General features: G+C 40.3%; 1 protein-coding gene across 3 annotated transcripts in view; it reads left to right on the top strand.

Annotated features, from left to right (window-relative positions):
• Positions 1-26,380, top strand: part of LOC137327353 (HMG box transcription factor BBX) — a 164,834-nt gene that overhangs the window by 14,831 nt on the left and 123,623 nt on the right. For 2 of the 3 annotated variants that reach the window (XM_067993061.1, XM_067993058.1), the window contains exon 2: positions 9,704-9,775. The exons of the other annotated variant lie outside the window; for it this stretch is intronic. The gene's annotated coding sequence lies outside the window, so the exon portion shown is untranslated. The remainder of the gene's footprint in view (positions 1-9,703; positions 9,776-26,380) is intronic. 3 annotated transcript variants of the gene reach the window in all.

Genomic DNA, 26,380 nt, shown 5'->3' with positions numbered 1-26,380 from the left:
TCATTTTTTTAGGGGAGTCTCAGGGCCTCTGGAAATAGCCCCACAACTTAATTTACTTTGCAGCACTGCTGTCGAACTTAGATCTGTTGTTGGCATTAACAATGTGTGGTAAAGGGAACATAAAGTATCTTAATGCCTGATGAGCAACAACTTTCTTCATTTCTATTTTTGAATGTCGAGAGTATTTAAACACCATAATTATTTTCAGTGATTTTTAATTTTGTAGTTCCCTGTGAAGTTGTGGTCCTTCATGGCCATCTTTTTACATTTAAACAAAATACAGCCAGAATATTATTTAACCCATGTTATCATTGTTTTGCTCAGTTTACAACTGTTACTCTCACATGGTTCATCTGTGAATAAAACATGCAAAAATTGAAGCAGGATTTTTTTATAAATTGGGAAGCTCTGTGGAACAGTACATTGTTTGCTAACATACTATGTCATGGAACAGTTAGGTGTGGCCATTAGCCTGTGAATCCCCACACACTGAGCTCCTGCTCTCAGTTAGGCTGTCAGTTTAGCATGGGGAAAGCCTGAGTGGGTAGAGTGTGAAAACCTGTGTGAGACAACTTCACTGCTCATTGCCTTCGTAGCAGCAAGTTACACCAAGTCTGTGCCAGAGCCTTGAGAAGTAGTTTGTCTGTCTTCTGCAACACCAGGACAAATTGGAAACTAGTATGGGGAATGGCTTGAACCTGCAACCCACAATTCAGTGCTGCCTTGCCTTTGTACGGTGACTGCCTAGGGGGAGCAAAAATATTTGATAATGGTGTGGAGAATTCAGTAATGAGACAACATTCAAAAACCACTTCAGAACAACTCAAACTTGATTGCCACGTAAAGTGCATATTCAGAGTGCTGCATGGCTGGTGAATGAGTTGAAGCTCTCAATGTGGTGGGCGATCATAAGTTTCTATGGAAGGATAAACTAGATAGGCTAAATGGCTCCTTGATCTGTACTGTGTAATAATTTGGGGCAATCTGTTACATACTTTCAGCAGGAAATGTTTAATTGAACGTATAAATGAGAAAACAATTTTACTTGGGGGGTGGGGGCAAGGACCTGAATAACTTAGTAAGAGAATGTTCAGTTTGGTAAAGCAACACTTATGTTTCTTAAATTTGATACAGTGCACATTTGATCTTAGTAATAATTTAAGTTTTTAGAGTAATTACATAAAGGGGATATCCAAGTGCTGCCTGTAATTGTCTGACATCTAACTTGTACAGCAGCAATTCCATAACTGCAGTGTCTGTAGTTCCTGTTTCTAGTAGTCATTTAAGTAGCAATGCTTGTCAGTGATAGTAAGTAATATTAGATACTGCTTCAGCCAAAAGTATACAGGAGTATTAATTCTTCCTCCCGCCCCCCCCCCCCAACCAAGTTATTATCAGGGATTTAACTAAAACATTTCAAGAGATTGCATTATTGACAGATGGTAATTTCTTTTTATTTTGAATTTGTGCAGTTCTGCATTGAAGATCTGTACTCCTTGAGATGCTGTTTGGCATTTAGGTGTTTTAAAAGAATCAAATCTGAGTTTAAAATCCAGTTTGGGATCCTTATCTTGGGGATAGTGAAAGAACAGGGTGTATATTTGCAATTGATTATTGTTTAAGATTTACTAGTGTATTTTTGTTACAGTTTTCAACTGAAAGATTTTACCAAATTAAGTATCTTTATTTTTATGTAAAAATTTGCCCCAAAACAAAAAAATTAGTAAAGTATTGATTTACATTTCAGTAATTGATTTTCATTCTTTAGTAAAGCTCCTAAAATCAACAATGGAATAGGAATAACGCCAGGAAGACAACTTGGGTGTTCTGCAAATTGTTATTTGAAGTTTGGAGTGTGTTATTGCTCAAAGAAGAAACCATATTGGTAAAGTTAAAACAATGTCACAAAAATAGCATGTTTAAAATTGCAATGTTCTCTTTTGTTCCACCAGTTTCTGGATGGCAGTACTGTTAACAAAACAACATTCTGAAGATTTATCAATAACCACCCAACCGAAAGCACATATACAGACATACATACTTACATACGTATACACACAAAGACTTGATTAATTTGGAGAACTGTAATTTTTTTTGACATCTTAACATCATTTTGATCAATATTTTTCACATTTGCAGAATTACCTGCCAATATAAAAAGATAGTACATTGAAAATTACTTTTTGATCTTCAGATTGTGGTGGCAGGTGAAGGTGACACTATTGCAAGGTTAAATTGGAAATATTTTCAAACAAGTAGGAAGACATGTTTTCTGTCCTTCCTATTATAGCGGTTATATATATTTTTTGCCATCAATAATTATAGGTATTGTCTGATAATATGTGGTCAAATTTAACAGTACAGTAATTTTTCTTTTCCAATTAACACAAAAGCAAAGAACTTGCATTGATATAGTGACTTTCATGTCCTCGTGCTCTCTCTCATTCGCTTTCTCTCATTTGCTCGCTCTAGTTCGCTCTTATTCCCTCACGCTCTCGTGTTCTTGCTCTTCTCAGATTTTTTGGAGCTACTGGGCCCGTAGGCTGAAGCAACCTTTTAAATGCTGCAGTTAAACTCTATTTATTTCCCTTCCACTGGCAGAGCATCAATTAGGAGTAGGATTCCTGCTTTAAACCTGACCTGCCAACCAAATTCGTCCCCACCCAGGAAAATGTCGTCTGACACTGGCACAGTCATGTGGGTGAGCAGAAGTTTCTGCCTGCCACGTTTTCCATGAACCCAGAAAAATCCAGGTGAAGTGTACAACCTTCACCTTGAACAGAAAGTTAACCAAAGAATTAAGATAAGAAAAATAAAGCTAATTTCCCTCCTGTTTCAAAGAACTGTGCTTCCAATTTTATTTTGTTTTATTTCGGGTAGTTAATGCAGTGTAGTGCATCCTAAATTATGTACTTTCATCTTTTCTCTTTTTCCCTTTAAAAACACCTGAGAACACATTGAGTGACAGACATTGAGAACCAATTACCGATCTCAGCATTTTGCAAGGGTGGGCCTTCCTGCCAGTTTAATCAGCGAAGTTAGCACCAACTCAGCTTTTGTTAAAATAAAAATATTGGGAGATAAGTTACTTTTGGCTTTTCTTTAATTATCTGACTCCTGTGGCAGTTTATCTTAGAATGTGATGTGGACGATAGAATTGATTTAACAAAAATACATACAACTATCGTAAACTGCTTTTAAAATAGTATAATATATACTGGCCATCTATTTCCTGCTAATCAGTTGGGAGTTGTTTCTTGTTATGTTTGCAATAATGACATCCCAGTCATGAATTCTTCAGTGTGAATGCTTTCTATCAATGACACAAAGCACACTAGCAGTTACTGTCTGTACTGCCAGCTGTTGTATGATACAAAACCTGACCTAAAATTGAATGAAACCACCCATGAAGTTTGCATTAAAAAATAACATCCTTTAAATCATATCCTGGCCATTACCTAATTTTGTGTTCAGTTAATTTTTCTAAAACTCTCTAACTTCATTCTCAGCTTTTGTCATCTGAATGTGTCTTTGTTAACTGTCTTGTAATCACTCCCTAGCTACCCATTATTCTTTGTATGTAGATTTGCTAAATTGTTATCTTCAGCTATACCATCATCACATCATAGTATAGCCACAGTACAAATGATTTCTAACCAAATTTACGTGAAGCGTTTAATAACCTGTTTCAATTACATTGACAAAATACCTTTTGAGAACCAGAACCATCAGAATTACATTACTATATAGAAAAGTTTACTCTGAGAACACTGGGTTTAGGGATCCTGACTCATATATGCCAAAGAACCAGATAAACCCTTAACCGCCTTACTTTAACTCCTCACTAAGGAAAGGTCTGGGGTTTTCCGCCTAGTTGAGGTCTATGAGTGAATGATGCCTAAGTCGGCTTGATGTACTGCCTTACATCACCCAACTCTGATTGAATTTGAGTTCACCTTATCACCTTTAATTGGAATACCCACAAGCTACTGAGTGAATTAACCCTTGCTTGTCGAACCACCAAGGAAGAAGTCAGACAAGTCATGCACTAACAATTATTTATTAACTACAAAGTCACAATTATCACTACTTAAAATTAAAATGGAGCACACAACAATTAATAGATATAAATGGTTATAGATAGGGTCACCTAGCAGTTTGAACAACAAATAGTTGATAGAATTACTTAACGAAATGCAGAGGAGGTTGTAAAGACAATTTAGTGTATCACTAATTCAGCATTATCTGGATCGCTGATTATCAAATTATTGTGGAGATTGGTGCCTGAGAGTACTGCAATTTGATGAGACTACTCCAGGAGTAAACTCCTTAGATTGATGACGAGTTAACAGCATTAGTTAGCCAGTCTATTAGATAGTTTAGAGCCTATGTGCTAGTGATTAGCAAGGAGTCCAGAGCTTATACAGCCCTTGTCCTTGTGGGCGATGTGGTTGAGTTGATCCTCTTTCTCCTGTGGGACAGCGGCGATAACTTCTGGAACATTGAGTTGATGAGCCCCTTCATGGCAGGATTATCTGTTTCACTTGGATCCTTGGTTCTGGCTGAATCCACTTTATGCATGAGTGACGATATCAGCTAGCTTGACTCTCCGAAGAAGACAAAGAGAGTCTTCTAACTACAAACAGAAATTACATCTAACAAAGATAAGACAATCTAACAAAGACAGAATCTGCCAAGAGGCATGCCAAGTGCCTCTTAATAGATCCAAAATTTAAGAAAAAACCCCTTCCATATAATTGACCAATCTGGGCAAATATTTACGAAGGATTCAGTTCTTTTATATAAAGGTTCTGGAATATGTCAAAATTAATGAGGAATGGACCACTTAAGTCTACCCAGTTCCACTTTTTACTCCCCTAACTTTCAGTGTTCCTCTTTACAAAGGGTCTTACACAGGACCAGATAAGGTATGACATTTATATCTTATAACAAACTATTCCTGAGCTCAGCCCTCAATGTTAACTGTCTTATCAATGGTAAGGAAAGTCCTGTTTGAATAAATATCTATAGTATTTTAATTATTTTTGATTTTTCTATTTCCCACCATTTCACATCTTTCAGTTTTAACTACTGATTTCTTATTGCATGGCCAATTTTAAGCTGAAGCTCCAATTTGAAAACACAATTCAAGCAATTTACCAGACATTTTCCCTATATTACGTACCAACTTCTGCATATATCCAGTCCATTTTTCACATGTTTTGTATTTATTGCACTAATGCTCTACCACATATACATCTGTTTCTACACAATGGGTAAATAGTTGGATTTGGTAACATTATTGATCACAATACAAATTTTAAAATATAATAGTGCTTTATCAGTGTGATGACTGGGTAATCAATTATTTTTGAATGCCTTTTGTTGGGATTTTAGAATGGGCAATCTTGTATTTTTGGTGGATTAAATTTAAAAATGTGTTTTTGTGCCCTGTATGACACCAGCATTAGTGCTACATACTATTCTTTTTGATTGTGTACCGAGGGGGAGGGGATTTGTTAAGGTGTTGTCTTTAAGTGAATAAATACTACCCTAGTCATCTCTAATGTTAAAATATTTCATCAGATTTTAATGAAACTTCATAAAATCATAAGTGTTTGGTTCTCTTTGAAAGCAGCTGCAGTTGGAGCTTGTTGATGTGTTGGACCGTGTCTCTTAAGTGTTCTTTAATTGAGTAATAAGTTGAAAAATAGGCACTTCAGTAGGCCGTTTTTTCATTAGATCCTTGATTGCTCTTGATATCAAATGAATTTCCTGAATGTAATTATATGGCCATAAATACAGACCTGATCTGATTTTAATTTTAACTAAACTTACAAAGCGACTTGCTGCATTAGTCACTGGATTTATTTTTTAAAACTGTGTAGTGTCAATTTTGTGCATATGTAATAACTAGGTAAATATTAGACTAAATTTGTGCCATACAGAACACACACAAATATGGTTGATGTATTTTGTGCTGATACAAATGTCAACATATTTGCACCAGTGGGGAGCAAAATGAAATTTGTAACAAGCTTTTAATTCAGACTTCCATGAACCCTTCCATTTTTCAATCTAGACATTAAGACTCTTTTTAACTCTGGAGCCAAAATGGTGTGACTTTAGATTTTATATTGAGCTGGGGTCTTCAACTACTTGGCAATGTGGATACTAATAGGGTAGTATTAATGCTTTTCAGTGTTACCCCGATGACACAGGTATTCTGAAATAGACTTACATAGCACATTATTTCTATTTAAATCTAACCTTGTGTTGGGAGATTGGGTAAACGGGTCACCCAAATAGACTGCAGTGGTTCAAGAAGAAGGCCCCTCCACCACAAACTAGGGATAGGCAATAAATGCCGGCCTTTCCAGAGACGCTCGCGTACCAAAAATGAATGATTAAAAAATAAAAAAATTTTGTACCCAGCGTGTGCACTTCAGTAGGACGTTTTCTCATTAGATCTTTGATTGTTGTTGTTAGCAAATGCATTCATTCCATTGTCAACATAATCACAACATGAAGCAGGCTCCTTACCAGCATCTCCATCTTTCAACTGGAGTAATGTCTTTATGGTTGTAAGTCTGACCTAAACTTGAACATATTAAAAGTACATTTTTTTTTGGGGGGGGGGGGGCGGTGGTGGGTGGAGAAAACCAGGAATTTTTATAGTTACCATGGGGTATGAACCAAAGCTAGACTTAATGAAAAAACACATATTATCATGGTTGTGACAGAATAGGCTCCCATAGCTGTGAATTGGTGGAGTTTTTACTTTTTTAAAAGATTTTTTTTGTTCAGCTTTCTTTTTCTTATCAATTTACCAATCCCCTCCCCCCCCCCCCCCACCAACAAAAGCAAAATCCTTGATGGGGTACGGTTCACCAGTCATTGTGTTGCCCTAGTGGCCATTATTTTTGTATAGAGCATCTGATTTGTTGTGGCAAGTGATTGCTTATCATTCAGACCCACTCAGAAACTGAGATTTTCACCATCTCTAGGGCTTTATGCAAAATTGCCTATATGTCATCAGTGAGTGTATATTACACATTTGTGATACAAGAGATTGAATCGTACCAGACCACTTGACTGGTAGAAGGCTGTCAGTTAGATCCATAATATTGCTGAATTTTACAGTCTCCTATTAATTTAGCTCTTATTTTCTTCTATAAATAAACATTTTGGTCCTCTAAATGGCTCTGATCAAGAAAAACTGACTTTTTGAAAATCCATATGTATTGTGGCTTTCAAAAGTATTTCTGTGCTGTAAATAGGGTATTTGGTTACTCATTGTCATTGCTTCACGTTCATATGTGTTTTTATGAGTCCGATTTAGTCCCAGCATACTATACTTCAGAATGATGCACTTTAGATCAAAGTTTCTGCTGAACTTTGCCAAAGTTAAGATCGCAGAAAAGCTCCAAGGAAATTAGCTGCATAAGTATTTTGTGATTTCTGTGAGGTTCTGTTTTCCTCCTCCAAATTTCTCCAATTGTGTAACCCCTTTGGAAGACTGACGCTGGGAGATGGTTTCATGGATGTTAGTGGCCCGCCAATACTTTACCCAATTGGTTTTTTCATGTGCGAACCTGGCATTGAATGTTGTCAGGCTGTTGAACCGTGGTGGGGGGATTGCAGAGACTTCGCATCCTGTCTTTGACTGTAATTTCAGCAGGGGTCCCTAGCCTGAGTGAGTGGCCAGGGATAGGGTAGGAATTGGTGGCAAGGGCGCACAGGTTCTGGAGTGGGATGGAAACGGTGGGTTCAGTCTTCCTGATGTTCATTTGGAGGAAGTTTTAACTTTGTTGTGACTTGACCCTACGTCCACCTCCATGCTTTGTCCAAGATAAAGAGAGTTGGTGGTGAGGTAGAACTTGGTGTTGTCACTGTACGACGTATGGAGGTTACCCCATGCTTGCAGATGATGGCAGCAAGTAGATGAGGAAAAGAAGAGAGTCAAGGATAGATCCATGGGGGAATCCACAGGTAACAGTGTATGGGCAGGAAAAAAAACCATCCTGAAGATATGCCTGTGATGTTCGGAGACATGATGATACTTTTAAGAAAAAAATTTCTAATGAGGGACTATAGGGTGTCCTTATAACAGAGCATCACTTTACTGATTAATATCTGTATAGTAAAGATTTTTGTTTTGCTGAATTATATGTGTACTTTGCTGCATAGACTTTGCTCATCTCTGCTTATCTTCATGTGGGGTAACCACCCACTGTATAAATTTCCAGTATGGATACAGTTTGACAAAATTTTAGTTCGAGAGAGAATTTCAGACAATTCTGTCAGTAGCAACGATCAAAATAAAACTTAAACTATCCCTTTGGCTCGGCAAGTTTATTTAACAAATAGGATCCAGGTCTGATCTCCAATCAGTTAGCTCATCTGAGCTGGGGGCGCATGTGGGGTAGGAGAATTGGCCTCAGTTTCTCCGGGCTAGGAATGGAGAAATAGGCCAGGTTTCCTGCTCCTGATTGCTATCCAATGACCACTGCTGGGAGTGCTTTTGTGTAGATGGGTGGGGACAGGTCCGGGCTGGGTTGTCTTACCTCCTTTAGTTGAATAATCTGTTGAAGCTCTCTGTTGAGGTTTACAGGTGTCAACACCTTCAAAGAAAGACTTGAAAAATTTTTGTTAGAACAATGCAGATTACAGGGCGATATGATAGAATGTTTAAAATTATGAAAAGATGGAACAGGTAGGTGGACATGGAGTCAAGAGAGTTGGTGGCGAGGTAGAACTTGATGTTTTCACTGTACGTATGGAGGTACAGATGATGGCTGCAAGTAGATGAGGAAAAGAAGAGCGTCAAGGATAGATTCCTGGGGGACTCCACAGGTGACAGTGTATGGGCAGGAAAAGAAAGCCATTGCTAAAGATATGCCGGTGATGTTCAGAGACATGATACTAATTTAAGTAATTGAGGCCTTGGATACAAGATTTAGAACAGAGGGCAGGAGAGTTGTGAGGCTGTGGAATTCACTTCCAGGGTTAGTTTCTACCTCAACAACTATGTCAACATTTAAGATTAGATGGATGAAGGAATAGGGGTTGAGGAATATGGGAATGGAATGGGTAGAAGTGATCAGAACGATTTGCTCACATGGAGGGTAAACGCGGACATGGACTGACTGGTTGGGCCGAATGGCTTGTTTCCATGTTGTAACTTCTATGTATGTATGTAGAATGTCAGAATTTAAATAGGGCACCTCATTTCAAATACCAATGAATTTTGGGTCCTGCCTGAGGCTTACATGCCACTTGAGCTTGTTTGATACCGTTATTATCAAGTTTTGTTATTAGTTGTATGGGCTGCTGGAAAGAAGATTTCACATAATTTGAACTCGCAACCTTCTGTTGGCAGGTTTTGTACGATGCATTATCGGTGTCACAGGGAAGTCTGTGGTTCAGACTGCTCCACCTACCAATTGAAGAAGGCTGTGTGATGTATTGTGTTTGTTGTGGGGAGATGATGAGATAAAGTAGGGGTGGGAAGTCTGGGATTTAAAAACTTTTGACTAGATAGTGTGTGGAGCCTAAATATTTGCAGCGATGTATTTTACAGTTGTTGAGACAATAGGACTATACAGGCATATAGGCCTCATTATAGCACTAGACCACTTTATTCATTTAGCATGTCCCGTTGAATGAATCATTTCATATAGTAATATCTGTTTCTTTATAGGTCGTGATCAAGTGAGAAGGATTTTGAAAAAGCTTCATCTTCATCACATCAATTCCCATTTCCATTGTTTGGGTAAGAAAAATGCAAAGCTTTTTGATGCACAACTCCATCTAGAGTAATCCTCCTTACTGCAAACTCATGGGGTCTGGCAGAATACTTCTCGTTAGGGGTTCATCTTATTGAACTCTTCTATTGACTGTAGAGCTGTGGCAGGGATCAAGATTATTGCACTGAAGAGGTTTGTAATAATGGAGCTTGTTATGACAGGGTTTGACCTATACTTCCAATTATTAATTTTGTGTTAAAGCTATTGCTGTCAGAAGTTGTAAATCATGTACTGAGTTTTTTTTTTAAAGATATTATAGTACACATGTTCTGCTTTTCTTCAGAGCTGTGGCTTGTATTCTGTTCTTTCCAAAGAAAAAAAAAAATCAATTATTTCTTCATAAATGTTTCCCTGCATCAGGTTGAGGGTGGGAAGGAAGTGAGGGGGGTACTTCATAAATTGTGGTGATATAGAAGTTAATGCAAAGGAACATTCTTGGCAGATCTTTGAAGCAATCCCAGAGAGCACTTGAAGTTTCTGACAGCAACACTTTGGTTGCAATTAAAAATGAATAAAAGTACAATCAGCTTAAACTAAACACACGTATAACAAAACTCCATTTACACTGCAATACTTCAATTAAACAATGGTGTAAGTTCCATTGGTCTAAGTACCAGATTGTATTCGGCACAGAACAAATTGTGAAATACACATCTCAGATCGCTGTGCCTTCAAACATAACAGACTTTGGAGAGGGGACAGAATCATTCAGGTATTCTTGTTTTCAACAGTACAAATCCTCCAACTGGTGTTTGGTTGCATAGTTTCCAGTAATCTCTTGAAGTCTGTCACTTTAGCCAAAAAGCTGTTACTATTTTAATGTCACACCTGTCTAATACCTGCATCACAACAGGATTCAGCACGTACAAAATTCAGACCAAATGAAACATGGTCCTACCCATGCTATTCATACCTTTTAATTTTTTTATTTTTCTTAATGCATTTTATTAAAGTGAATTTGTTTTCAGCTATTCTTCCCTGTGCAAATAGCCATGGTGGTAAAATAATGACTTTGTTTGTTTCATACATTTGCTTTTTTAATTTAAATTTTCTCAGTAGAATAGTGCTACTACGTTACTGAGAATGAATGTAGTTGCAAAGTTCTTGTGCTAGGTTATATATAAATTTTATCCGTTTCTTAAATGGTAATATTTGGACCATGTGTGAGATTAATATTTGATTGAGGGAGGGATCCATAATAAAAGGGACATATATTGCAGATCATTCTATGATGTACTCAGAACTTAAACATTACAGTGTACTGCCAAGTTGGGACTACTACTATTATATTAAAAGAATAAATGAAATACTATCATGGTGAAGAAAAGAAGATGCGAGACAAAGCCGTGATTAATACAAAATTTTTGTTTCAAGCAACATAGAAAGCCTTCATGGTAAGTAAAACAAAAAATACTTGACTTTGCTTTGATTGAAATTCAGTGCAGTTGCTTTCACTACTAAACTTTTAATCTTGACGTGTGTGTGTGTGTGTGTGTGTGTGTGTGTATATATAAAAAATCCTTGTATATATGCAATAAAATATTTTTAAATGGTAACGTAATTCTTATAAATGCACGTTGTTGACCAGAGATGGCATCTGTGTCAGCTGGGCTCCATGATGTTGCAAAACATGTCCCTGTGCACTTAGCTGAAACCCATATTGCGCAGTGCTTGCAAGTACAACTTGCTTCTAGCATATGGGGCTAAGTTCATTCTCAGGTGGTGGTGAGGAGAGATGAAGTTACTGCACAATGGAAGACATGTCTCTTTTACCTGCAGTGCAATGTGTAGAATGCCTCAACGAGAGAGATTGCGTTGTGCCACCCAACTGTACAATTAAAGTTCTGTTCCCTACAAGCATTTTGTTTCCATACCTTTTCAGGCACACCAGAATTCTCGTGCTTAGCAAATCTGTCCCATGTCCATACTGGTTAGCTGTAATTCTGACCTCAAGGATGAATATAGGGAAGATTCATTTGTGGAGGTGTAAAAGGAAAAAAGTTTTGGAAATGTATCAACATTGAAGAAGACTGGTTTAAATTTATGAAAACAAACAACTGATTATATATTAAAAACATTTATATCAGCTTAAAGGACTTGAATTATGTATTATATCAATGTTTTGTATGCAGAATCTAATGGTAATAACTGAAGCTATAATATCCAAAGTACTGGGAGTGACCATAAGACATAGGAGCAGGATTAGGCCATTTAGTGAGATCATGGCTGATCTGATTTTTACCTCAACTCCACTTTCCCGCCCTTTCCCCATATCCTTTGACTCCCTTGCTGATCAAAAATTTGTCTAACTCAGCCTTGACTGTATTCAACGACTCAGCCTCCACAGCTTTTTGGGGTAAAGAATTCCAAAGATTCACGACCCTCTGGGAGAAGAAATTCCTCCTCATTTCCGTCTTAAATGGGCGACCCGTGGTTTAATAAAAGAAATTTAACAGAACTAATGGTGTGGAATGATGGGCCATGTACTTGTTTTGTATGAAGGAATATTTGTGCATATCTTTTTTTTTTCTCCATGGGCACATCTAGGTCTTAGGTGGGTAAAATTGACTCTGCCATTTGTAGTGAAATCACAAACATGGTCATGATTTTGCTACAATTAGCATATGGAGGAAATTTTACACCAATCAGTTTTTTTGTTGATTTCAACTTTTTGTCCATTTGGCACAGGGTTGTAATGTAGGGAAACGTAGCAGCCAACTTAGATACAGTGAGGTCCCACAAACAGCAGCGAGATAAATGACCAGGTAGTTGGTTTTAGTGATGTTGGTTAAGGGTTGAATATTGGCCAAGACACCAGGAGAATTCCGCTGCTCTTCAGATAGGGTTTCATCTGAAAAACTGCACCTCCAACAGTCAGCCCACTGTCACTACTGCACTGAAGTGTTAGCCTAGATTATATGCTCAAATCCAGGAATAGGGCTTGATCTCATGATTTTCTGACTCGGAGGCAAGTGTGCTACCTCTGAGGCAAGGTTGATTTTTTTTTAGGTGTTTTGTCTTTTTGCATCCAGAAATAAATCTCTTAATTTTGGTAAATGGCATTAGTTTAGTTAAGTCCTACAACTGAATACACAGGTTTCTACTCCATGTCTGTGTTAAATACCGTTTTCCATATCTTATCAGCTATGTGCAGTAAAAAAAAATTATTTACGTTGGTCAGATGGCTCAGTTCTGCTAATTAAGGCAGTTATGTTCATTTATTGCAGTTAAAAGTTGACTGGATGTCATTTTCTGATGGTGGAAAAATTGTTTTGCCAGTGGAATTTTTATGTCATGATTGACAATTTAGCAGAGAATGGAGGTGGATTTTTAAAATTATGGAAACCACTCAAATCTGTTTAAAACCTGGACGCCCCATTATCTTTTTAAACAAATAAGATCTTTCCAAAGGTCAGTACAGTTTTTAAATTTATGTAATTTAGGATGCATTTAATTTTCTTACTGGAAACAGTTTAAAGATGAGTATTTTTTGTTGTTTTCGTACATGCATAATCTAAGTATAACCAAGCAAGTGATGCTGACATGAAATAATCCACTATTGTTTTTTGATTGGATAGTGGGAAGATGAACACACTCAAATGGACTCTCATAGCATCCAATTAATTGTGGGTAAAATTTAGATTTTTGGGGGGAGGGGGGATCATTTTTAGTGGACAGAGCTTCTCCCTGAAATATGTGGGAGCCTCATAAATAAACGAAAGTTGAGGTTGCGTGACGTCCTTATAATGCCGATACAATTTCTTCACTTTACCGCCTGATTACCTCCACTTCCTGCTCCTGCCCACAAACCATGGGCAGTATAAGTTCTGAGGTGGCCATTTCAAATGAATTAAATTTCTTTACTGCAGCTAGGTCCCAGAGAAAATGCTCCTTGCATTCACATGTTGTGCCATCTCTTGCCATGCCTGTTCACCAACTTGCCTTGGCACCTGCTGACTATCCGAGGGGAAGGGGGACCTCTCTCTCCTCTTGAACTTGTGCCACCGGCTTCTCCATGGCTTATATCGAAAATCTCTGGGCCGTGCTGGAGCTCCACCTCCCAGACATCGTCCTGCAGCTCTGCAGTGTTGCTTCCCTGCTTTAGCCATAACAAGATACTTCCTCTTTAAGCGGCTGCAGGCCCTTAAGAACCAGCAGCAGCACCTGATTTCCCGCTTCCTATAGGAACCATTTTTCGCAATGGCAGTTTGCCCACTGCTTGAAAATGAGGGCTGATGTGAAAACTGAGACAGGTCCTCTTCTGACTCCTCCTGATGGACTTTGCTCTTGCCCTGCCCATTTCCCGCCAGTTTCACAATGAGACCAAAATCAACCCCATTAATGGCTGGCTCACCAGGAGCTAGGTTGAGGAGAAAGATAGTTAATATCTCAACATTGATGCTTGTGACATGAAAGACTTCTTTTTGTATAAATTTAGTTGCTTAAATTTAGTTTGGTTCACTTCTGAAGCTGGGCACTATGTGGGTAGCAGCAATTTTAGGTAGCAGGTTTATTAGACTGTGTAAGAAATATGTTTCAAATAGGATACTTTAACCCATTGTGAACTGATTTTATCTTTATTATTTTTTAAGTAATTGTACTGTCAGTAACTTGCTGTATCACTCTGCTTTTATGTGCGGTCTTACTTGTAAATACATCTATTAGTTTTAGCCTGGATGTAAAGGGCTAACTAGGGTATTTGCCACTCTTCAGAGGAAATGAGTGAACATGGGTGTTCTCTCTGGTGCAACATACTGCAGTTAACATGTAGGGCCAGAAATTGCTGGAAAAATAATGGTGAATTAACAGCGCTTGCCCTTATTATTTGTAAAAAATACAGCAGTTTGTGGTGAAGATGAGATAACGCCATGAGTTCTTGTGCTCCATAGATTGCTGGACGATTTGCGGCCTGAAGAAATTGCACCCTCGCCGTGATCCTCCCCATTGAAATTAATTGCGTGTCATGAAATTGGTGGATTTATGCCATTAATTCGCCGCAGCCATTTAGAGCTGGTAATTCGGGTCGTAAAGACCCTGTTAACGACGTGATTTTTGGTCCTGACATGACACTCGACCTTGGAGGCCCAGAAAGGGGACAGTGATGCTGGGGAGTGCCATGCCAGCATGTAGTGAATTGTTCCTATAGGTTTTAAAAACTTTTTACCTGTCTCGGCAATATTTTTATGCCCCTTTTGCCATCCACACTCCTGTTAGTGTCGGAAGGCAATCATTTTCAGGATGCAAAGCTGTTTTGACACTCAAATGCAAATTAGATAGATTTCTTTCAGAAAATAATTTTGGGATACAGCGTCTGAGTAATTTGAGACATGACATGGTGAGTGTAGCATGCTTGGGAGGAGAAAGGTGACATAATACCTATGGTTTCCAAAACACTCCACCACTGGGGTTTTCCTCGTGTCATTTCTGGATCTGTGCAGACTAATTGATCTAGATTGATTGCTATGATTAATAAACAACTCCCATTAGCATTGTATCATGTGACTACCAGGATCATGATGGACGGGGCTGCTGGTTGTATACTTCATGGGTCAAGAATGTTTGTACATTTTGCACACGACCCTGCCATTCACCCATTAACTTCTGAAGGACGAATGCAACAATTCCCAAACACAACTGGTTGCAATGTCCTCATCTGCTTGTTCTTTTTAATTCTTTTCTTACTTTTCCTTTTCTGTTCCTTTTTTCACACTCTTAATCCACTCTCTTTCTTTCCCTCTCTTTATGTATCTAATTTGACTCTACTTCACCCTATTTCCTTCTCCATTGTTCACTCTGTTTATATCTCTATCCTTTTCTTTCAGTGGTTAAGGATATAGACCATTGGGCTTGACATTCATGAGGTCCCAGATGTGTCATTGACATTGCTGTGTTACTATCGCTTCGACGTTCCAGCAATTTGTGGCACAAATATAGTGCAATCTGAACAGTGCGGTTAAAAAGTGCAATTAATATCGCTCGCCGCAAGATGCATCAATTTCTGACCCTTAAGCTTTAGTCCTATCCCACTCATAGTTGCATTATTAGGAGACTTTATTTCCTTTATGGAAATTGTTGTTTTGCTGTGAACATAAGTATGGGAAAAAATCTAACTTGCAACAATTAGACTAGATGTAGATTACAACTCACTAAGGGGCTATTTTATTGGCTTCTCAAGACAGCCACTACAGCAAGTGTATATTGTGTTCTGTACAATTATCCTTATACACTGGGATATGGTTACATCACAACTTTGTAAGTAATACAGTACCAGAATGAAGGTACCAATGGAAAGTGCATGAAGTTTAATCCATCTAATTTGCAAGCTGGAGCGAGACTGTAGACAGATAGTAGTACGGTCACACAGACAGATGTAGGCAGACTGAATCAGACAGATGCAGCTCACACTTAAGCAAAAAGGAATTCGACTGAAACTGACTCAAAATCTGTCTTGCCCTTTCTTGGGATGGCTACGAGGGCCGGGGATATTCTCCTCACATGAAAACTGCACTGTTAAGTTACACGCACCCACTGTTCTGTTCTCGTATCAGTTCTACTTGATTCCATGTTTATTTCTGAATGCATATTGAATTGTTTCTAACTTTTTTGTTGTCCTAACCATGTAAAAAGGTAAAAATCCTTCCCACTCTTTCATTTAACTTTATTTCACTTTTTAGCTTTAGGTAACTTCATTCTGGGAATCTTTTCCTAGATGTATAACTGGCCACGGGGTGGTCTGTGAGAACGACCTTGGATGACATTTTCTCCAATTTAATTTTTCCCTCTCTACCTCTAAGGGTAGTGTCTGTCTTTTCATGATTCAGCCAGTCTTTGCTTCATGCCTCCGCAGACAAATGGGTTGAGCTTGAAAGCCATATATGAGAATCATGTTCTTTGTTTCACACCGTGGTAAAGCACATTTTACACAAACCCAATGCTTTGCTGGGGTTCCGTTCAATGATTTTTAAAGTACATTTAGTCAAAAGAGATGAGAGTAGATCACTCAAAATTAGTGAAAATCTTTGCCAAGTTGTGAAAAATATGTAAGTGGAGAAGATGGCTCAGTATGCCTGAGTATTTGTGATTGTGTTTGAGAGAAAATCAGGTGACCGTATGCATTTTCCAAATGGCGACAAGCCATGTAATGAAGTGACTGAATTCTCTGATACACATTGTTCATGCTATAAATTGGGTAGGATGTCCAGTAAATGTAATTTAAGTCTTGCTTACTTACGTACTTTTCTTAATGATTTTTTTCAAATGTTGAGTTTTAAGGTAATTGAGCAACTTTGTCATGCTGAATGAAAACGCAAGATCACTATTTTCTCTAAATTATATACATTTATCCATTAAAATATAGGTGGTAGTCAACTCAAAGGAGTGGTGGTCTGTTCCGCAGAGCCCTTGACCCAGAAATTAGTGTTCAACAATATTAATATACAGACACATTTATGTAACATTCCGTTGCTATTTTAACAAAGGAATTAACTTGATGCCTCTGTTGAAATAGTGAAGCAAGGAATTTCATACATTTTTTTTATTCGCTTATGGGATGTGGGCGTCCCTGGCAAAGCTAGCATTTATTGCCCATCCCTAATTGCCCTTGAGAAGGTGGTGGTGAGCCGCCTTCTTGAACCACTGTAGTCCATGTGGTGAAGGTGTTCCCACAGTGCTGTTAGGTAGGGAGTTCCAGGATTTTGACCCAGCGACGATGAAGGAACGGCGATATATTTTCAAGTTGGGATGGTGTGTGACTTGGAGGGGAACGTGCAGGAGGTGGTGTTCCCATGTGCCTGCTGTCCTTGTCCTTCTAGGTGGTAGAGGTCGCGGGTTTGGGAGGTGCTGTCGAAGAAGCCTTGGCGCGTTGCTGCAGTGTGTCCTATGGATGGTATGCACTGCAGCCACGGTGCACCGGTGGTGAAGGGAGTGAATGTTTAGGGTGGTGGATGGGGTGCCAGTCAAGCGGGCTGCTTTGTCCTGTCGAGCTTCTTGAGTGTGGTTGGAGCTGCACTCATCCAGGCAAGTGGAGAGTATGCCATCACATTCCTGACTTGTGCCTTGTAGATGGTGGGAAGTCTTTGGGGAGTCAGGAGGTGAGTCACTCGCCGCAGAATACCAGCCTCTGACCTGCTCTTGTAACCACAGTATTTATATGGCTGGTCCAGTTAAGTTTCTGATCACTGGTGACCCCCAGGATGTTGATGGTGGGGGAATTTGGCGATGGTAATGCCGTTGAATGTCAAGGGGAGGTGGTTAGACTCTCGTTGGGATGGTCATTGCCTGGCACTTGTCTGGCGCAAATGTTACTTGCCACTTATCAGCCCAAGCCTGGATTTTGTCCAGGTCTTGCTGCATGCGGGCACGGACTGCTTCGTTATCTGAGGGATTGCAAATGGAACTGAACACAGTGCAATCATCAGTGAGCGTCCTCATTTCTGACCTTATGATGGAGGGAAGGTCATTGATGAAGCAGCTGAAGATGGTTGGGCCTAGGACACTGCCCTGAGGAACTCCTGCAGCTGTGTCCTGGGGCTGAGATGATTGGCTTCCAACAACCACTACCATCTTCCTTTGTGCTAGGTACGACTCCAGCCACTGGAGAGTTTTCCCCCGATTCCCATTGACTTCAATTTTACAAGGGCTCCTTGGTGCTACACTGGGTCAAATGCTGCCTTGATGTCAAGGGCAGTCACTCTCACCTCTGGAATTCAGCTCTTTTGTTCATGTTTGGACCAAGGCTGTAATGAGGTTCAGTGAGGCTGTAACCTCAGCTCAGAGGTTCTGCTGAGGGTGTTTGAGCAGCTAGGGAATAAATTAAAAAGCAGAACCACAAGGTTGATAATCTCCAGATTATTACCTGAGCCACGAGCAAATTGGCACAGGGTAAATCAGATCAGAGAGATGAATGCGTGGCTCAAAGATTGGTGTGGGTTTCGATTCATGGGGCACTGGTACCAGTACTGGGGAAAGAGGGAGCTGTTCCGTTGGGATGGGCTTCACCTGAACCATGCTAGGACCAGTGTTCTGGCAAACTGAATAACGAGGGCGGTAGAGAAGGCTTTAAATTAAATATAGGGCGGGAGGGCTCAGGTGGGGCGGTTTAGATTGATAGAGAAAAGACAAGGAAGTAGTACAGGAAAGTGATGGGGGTAATGAGAAACAGTGTGTCAGGAAGGGACAGAGCGTACAAACATAAGAGTGCACGAGCAAATGGGGCCGGGATAGGAAAGAATGGTAAAAAGACAAAATTAAAGGTTCTTTATCTGAATGCGCACTGCATTCGTAATAAGATAGATGAATTGACGGCACAAATAGAAACAAATGGGTATGATCTCGTGGCCATTACAGAGACATGGTTGCAAGGTGACCAAGGTTGGAAGCTAAATATTCAGGGTTATTTAACATTTCGGAAGGATAGGAAAAAAGGTAAAGGTGGTGGGGTAGCTCTGTTAATAAAGGATGAAATTGGTATAATAGTGAGAAATGATCTTGGCTCAGAAGATCAAGATGTTGAATCAATTTGGGTGGAGGTAAGGAATAGCAAGGGAAAGAAATCACTGGTGGGAGTAGTATGTAGGCTCCCTATCAGTAACTACACAGTAGGGCAAAATATAAATCAGGAAATAAGGGGGGCTTGTAAAAAAGGTAATGCAATAATCATGGGCGATTTTGTCTTTCATATAGATTGGACAAATCAAATTGGCAAAAATAGCCCTGAGGAGGAGTTCATAGAGTGTTTTAGGGACTGTTTCTTAGACCAATATGTCAGGGAACCAACCAGGGAACAGGCCATTTTGGATCTGGTAATGGGTAATGAAGCAGGATTAATTAATGATCTCAAAGTAAAGGATCCCTTGGGAAGCAGTGATCATAACATGATAGAATTTCACATCCAGTTTGAGAGTGAGGATCCTGGGTCTGAAACTACTGTAATAAACTTAAATAAAGGCAATTATAAAGGAATGAGGGCGGAATTGGGTAAACAGATCAGGTGGTATGTTGGTGGATAAGCAGTGGCAAACATTTAAAAAGATATTTTATGACTCGCAACAAAAATATATCCCTGTGAGGAGGAAAGACTCCACAAAAAGGGTGAACCAACCAAGGCTAACTAAGGAAGTAAAGGATGGTATCAGGTTAAAAGAAAAAGCATACAACATGGCAAAGATTACTGGTAAGCCCGAAGATTGGGACAACTTTAAAAACCAGCAAAGGATGACTATAAGAATAATAAAGAGGGAGAAAATAAATTATGAGAGTAATCTAGCAAGAAATATAAAAACTGACAGTAAAAGCTTCTACAGGTATATAAAAAGGAAGAGGGTAGCTAAAGTAAACATTGGTCCCTTAGAGGATGAGAAAAAGAACTAGGTAAACTAATGGGTCTAAAGGCTGACAAGTCCCCTGGACCTGATGGCTTGCATCCGAGGGTCTTAAAGGAAGTGGCTACAGAGATACTGGATGCATTGGTTGTAATCTTCCAGAATTCACTAGATTCTGGAAAGGTCCCAGCGGATTGGAAACCGCAAACGTAACACCCCTATTGAAGAAGAGAGTGAGACAGAAAGCAGGAAACTATAGACCAGTTAGCCTAACATCTGTCATTGGGAAAATGCTAGAATCCATTATTAAGGAAGTAGTAGCAGGACATTTGGAGACTCATTATACAATCAAGGAGCATCAACATGGTTTTATGAAGGGGGAATCATGTCTGACAAATTTATTAGACTTCTTTGAGGAAGTAACAAGCAGGGTGGATAAAGGGGAACCAATGAATGCAGTATATTTGGATTTCCAAAAGGCATTCGATAAGGTGCCACATAAAAGATTACTGCACCAGATAAGAGCTCATGGCGTTGGGGGTAATATACTGGCATGGATAGAGGATTGGCTAACTAACAGAAAACAAAGAGTGAGGATAAAAGGGTCATTTTCAAAATGGCAATCTGTAACTCGGGTGCCACAGGGCTCAGTGCTGGGGCCTCAACTATTTACAATATATATCAATGACTTGGATGAAGGAACAGAGTGTCTTTTGTCAAATTTGCTGATGATACAAAGATAGGTGGAAAAGCAAGTTGCGATGAGGACATAAAGTGTCTGCAAAGGGATATTGACAGGTTAAGCAAATGGGCAAAAATTTGGCAGATGGAATATAATGTGGGAAAATGTGAAGTCATCCAGTTTGGGAGGAAAAATAAAAAAGCAAAATATTATTTGAATGGAGAAATACTACAAAATGCTGCGGTACAGAGGGATCTGGATGTCCTCGTACATGAAACACAAAAGTCAACATACAGGTGCAGCAGGTAATCCGGAAGGCAAACGTAACATTGGCCTTTATTTCCAGGGGAATGGAGTATAAAAGCAGGGAAGTCATGCTACAACTGTACAGGGTGCTGGTGAAACCACATCTGGAGTACTGCGTACAGTTCTGGTGTCCTTATTTAAGGAAGGACATAGTTGCATTGGAGGCAATTCAGAGAAGGTTCACTAGATCGATTCTGGGTATGGAAGGGTTGTCTTATGAGGAAAGATTGAACAGGTTGGGTCTATACTCATTGGAGTTTAGAAGAATGAGAGGAGATCTTATTGACACATACAAGATTCTGAGGGGACTTGATAGGGTAGATGCTGAGAGGATGTTACCCCTCATGGGGGAATCTAAAACTAGGGCCACAGTCTCAGAATAGGGGGTCGCCCGTTTAAGATGGAAATGAGGAGGAATTTCTTCTCCCAGAGGGTCGTGAATCTTTGGAATTCTTTACCCCAAAAAGCTGTGGACGCTGAGTCATTGAATACATTCCAAGGCTGAGTTAGATAAATTTTTGATGAGCAAGGGAGTCAAAGGATATGGGGAAAAGGCGGGAAAGTGGCGTTGAGGTAAAAATCAGATCAGCCATGATCTCATTAAATGGCTGAGCAGGCTCGAGGGGTCGAATGGCCTACTCCTGCGCCAATCTCTTATGGTCTGGAGCCGAGTGGTCCTGGCAGAACCCAAACTGAGCATTGTGAGCAGGTTATTGGTGAGTAAGTGCCACTTGATAGCACTGTTGACGACACCTTCCATCACTTTGCTGATGATCGAGAGCAGACCGATGGGGTGGTAATTGGCTGGATTGGATTTGTCCTGCTTTTTGTGGACAGGACATACCTGGGCAATTTTCCACATTGTTGGGTAGATGCCAGTGTTATAGCTGTACTGGAACAGTTTAGCTAGAGGCACGGCTAGTTCTGGAGCACAAGTCTTCAGCACTACAGCCGGGATGTTGTCGGGGCCCATAGCCTTTGTTGTATCCAGTGCACTCAGCCATTTCTTGATATCACGTGGAGTGAGTCGAATTGGCTGAAGACTGCTTCTGTGATGGTGGGGATATCGGGTGGAGGCCGAAATGGATCATCCACTCGGCACTTCTGGCTGAAGATGGTTGCAAACGCTTCAGCCTTGTCTTTTGCACTCACGTGCTGGACTCTGCCATAATTGAGGATGGAGATGTTTACAGACCCTCCTCTTCCTGTTAGTTGTTTAATTGTCCACCACCGTTCAAGACTGGATGTGGCAGGATTGCAGAGCTTTGATCTGATCCGTTGGTTGTAGAATCTCTATAGCACGTTGCTTCTGCTGTTTAGCATGCATGTAGTCCTGTGTGGTAGCTTCACCAGGTTGGCACCTCATTTTTAGGTACACCTGGTGCTGCTCCTGCCATGCTCTTCTACACTCCTCATTGAACCAGGATTGATCCCCTGGCTTGTTGGTAATGGTAGAGTGAGGGATATGCCAGGCCATGAGGTTACAGATTGTGCTGGGATACAAATCTGACACTGCTGATGGCCCACAGCGCCTCATGGATGCCCAGTTTTGAGCTGCTAGATCTGTTCTGAATCTATTCCATTTAGCATGGTGATGAGTGCCACACAACACGTTGGATGGTGTCCTCAGTGTGAGGACGGGACTTCGTCTCCACGAGGACTGTGTGGTGGTCACTCCTACCAATACTGTCATGGACAGATTCATCTGCGACAGGTAGATTGGTGAGGACGAGGTCAAGTAGCTTTCTCCCCTCGTGTTGGTTCGCTCACAACCTGCCGCAGACCCAGTCTGGCAGCTCTGTCCTTCAGGACTCGGTCAGTAGTGGTGCTACCGAGCCACTCTTTGTGATGAATATTGAAATCCCCCACCCAGAGTACATTCTGTGCCATGCTATCCTCAGTGCTTCCTACAAGTGGTGCTCGACATGGAGGAGGACTGATTCATCAGCTGAGGGAGGACAGTAGGTGGTAATCAGCAGGAGGTTTCCTTGCCCATGTTTGACCTGATGCCATGAGATTTCATGGGGTCCAGAGTCAGTGTTGAGGACTCCCAGGGCCACTCCCTCCTGACTGTATATCACTGTATCGCCACCTCTGGTGGGTCTGTCCTACCGGTGGGACAGGACATAACCAGGGATGGTGATGGAAGAGTCTGGAACATTGGCTGAAAGGTATGATTCTGTGAGTATGGATATGTCAGGCTGTTGCTTGACTAGTCCGTGGGACAGCTCTCCCAATTTTGGCACAAGTCCCCAGATGTTAGTGAGGAGGACTTTGCAGGGTTGACTGGGCTTTGTTTGCCTTTGTCGTGTCTGGTGCCTAGTGATCCGATGCTGGGGGGCCCGTCTAATTTTATTCGTATTATGAGTTTTCGTAGCGCGATTTTACAATTGAGTGGCTTGCTGTGCCATTTCAGAGGGCGATTAAGAATCAACCACATTGCTGTGTGTCTGGAGTCATATATAGGCCAGACCGGGTAAGGACGGTCCTTCCCTAAAGGTCATTAGTGAACTAGATGGGTTTTTTCAACAATGCGGTAGTTTTATCCACCATTACTGATACTAGTTTTTTCTTACTCCAGATTTTATTTAATTAAAATTAAATTCTCCGGTTGCCTTGGCGAGATTTGAACTCATGACTTTGGATTACTAGTCCAGGCCTCTGGATTACTGGTCCAGTAACATAACCACTATGCTACCATACCCTGTACACAATGTGTTTGTATGTTTATATCCCAGTGTGTAATTTCAAGAGCTTTATGTTGTTAATGTGAAAGAATAAGAGGTGAAAGTTCATTTTACATCTTTGGTATTCACAAGTTTAAGGCCTTTCCTTGTTAAATTATTGGAAGTATTGCCTGTCAGCTCTACCTACTGAATGAAGTAAATGGAAACAATTTTACAACACCAAGTTATAGTCCAACAATTTTATTTGACATTCACAAGCTTTCGGAGGCTTCCTCCTTTCTCAGGTGAATGTGGAAATGAAATCCTCGAACCCTTCGCATTTATAAATCACAGAACAATACCTGGTGATTACAGATAGTCTTTCCAACTGCCCGTTGCCAAGGAAATCACAGTGTGCAGACAGAAAGGTGTTACCTACAAGGCCACCGAATATACAAACAACCCAAAAAAAAACAGAGAGAGAGGCAGAAACATAGAAACATCCGGAAGGAAGAGAAAGACAGCAAATGACCCGTTATATTAAAAACAGATAACATTTGTTCGCTGGTGGGGTTACGTGTAGCGTGACATGAACCCAAGATCCCAGTTGAGGCCATCCTCATGGGTGCGGAACTTGGCTATCAATTTCTGCTCGACGACTTTGCGTTGTCGTGTGTCTCGAAGGCCGCCTTGGAGTACGCTTACCCGAAGGTCGGTGGCTGAATGTCCTTGACTGCTGAAGTGTTCCCCGACTGGGAGGGAACCCTCCTGTCTGGCTCCCAGTCGGGGAACACTTCAGCAGTCAAGGACATTCAGCCACCGACCTTCGGGTAAGCATACTCCAAGGCGGCCTTCGAGACACACGACAACGCAAAATCGTCGAGCAGAAATTGAAAGCCAAGTTCCGCACCCATGAGGACGGCCTCAACTGGGATCTTGGGTTCATGTCACGCTACACGTTACCCCACCAGCGAACAAATGTTATCTGTTTTTAATATAACGGGTCATTTGCTGTCTTTCTCTTCCTTCCGGATGTTTCTATGTTTCTGCCTCTTTTTTTTGGTTGTTTGTATATTCGGTGGCTTGTAGGTAACACCTCTCTGTCGGCACACTGTGATTGCCTTGGCAACGGGCAGTTGGAAAGACTATCTGTAATCACCAGGCATTGTTCTGTGATTTATAAATGCGAAGGGTTCGAGGATTTCATTTCCACATTCACCTGAGGAAGGAGGAAGCCTCCGAAAGCTTGTGAATTTCAAATAAAATTGTTGGACTATAACTTGGTGTTGTAAAATTGTTTACAATTGTCAACCCCAGTCCATCACCGGCATCTCCACATCAGAAGTAAATGTAGACATCTATTGATTGTTCTTGTTTCCCAGTTCACTTGGAAGGTCTCTGACTGACCAAATTTTAATTGATGCTCAGTTCCTGTTTCCTGAACCTTTAACAGAAGTAAGATATAAGTTTGCTAATAAGTCAGAAACCACTTTCTGTAACACACCACCTTCTATTGCTTAAGAGAGACAGAATATTTAAGCTTTAGTTATGTTTCTGTTCAGTAAGTAGCCTTTGCAGGTTGCCAAATGTGCATGTGTGGGACCCAAGAATCCAAAGAATTTTATATGAAAATAGTTACTTGGGCGGGGAAATGAAACATGATTTCATACCATGCACCTATAGCCGGATCATATCAGGCAAACATTTTATGTTGAAAGTGAAATAAAAATCACTGTTGTATCAAATAAATATTCTTTTATAGTAGTGGCATGTACAGGAGTGGCCAATCCGTCGTTGTTCTGGTGGGGACAGTGTGACATCTTTTGTCCTGTGACACAAATCAATAAACTGTTTTCCTCTGTGTTGAAAGTTGATCTAAACATGCAGAATTTTTTGTGTGCACAGGTGTACTCTGAGTAGGTACAGCATTTAGGGATTAAAAATTCCATGGGTCCAAAATATCTGACCTATGTTTTTTATTAACCTTTGAATCCTTCCCCGTTTTCTATTCTGGTCTGGTCGGCACAACAGTGCTTCTCCCATTGTTCTTTCTAGAATGGCTGCTGCTACATAGCATTGCAAAGGTTGTCAAGCAGATTCAGTTTTTACAATGGTTAAAATCTTGTTTTTCAAGTTTTTTTTTGTTAATTTTATGTTTATCCAGTCAGTTAATGCGTGTTGTGATGTTCATACTTTTCACAATATTTGAAAATAGAAGATCTAGCAAAGATAGTGAAATACTTAACACTGGGGCTCACCAAGAAGCCAGCACCACCTTGCAGATTGTTTTTAACATGTAGCCTAAATGGTCAAGTTACCAACCATTTACATTTATATTGTGCCATGAATATAAAGAAATGTCCTAAGATGCTTCACAATAATTGGTGCAAGAAAAATGGGTGTCAAACAATTAGTTTTAAAATGGAGTCAGAGGCGGAGAGTTTTAGGAAGGGATTTCCAAAGTGTTGGACTGAGATAACTAAAGGCTCTGCCACCAAACTTGGGAGGAAGGGAGAGAGCGTGTACAGATGGCCGGAGTCAGAGGAAAAGAGTCTTCAAGCGGGGCGGCGGGAACAATGGGCGAATGGGACTTAGTGC

The sequence above is a fragment of the Heptranchias perlo genome, chromosome 11 (assembly GCF_035084215.1).
Source record: "Heptranchias perlo isolate sHepPer1 chromosome 11, sHepPer1.hap1, whole genome shotgun sequence".
Lineage (NCBI taxonomy): Eukaryota > Metazoa > Chordata > Chondrichthyes > Hexanchiformes > Hexanchidae > Heptranchias > Heptranchias perlo.
Note: the sequence above shows the minus strand (reverse complement) of the source record. Positions and strands in the feature narration are given on the sequence as shown.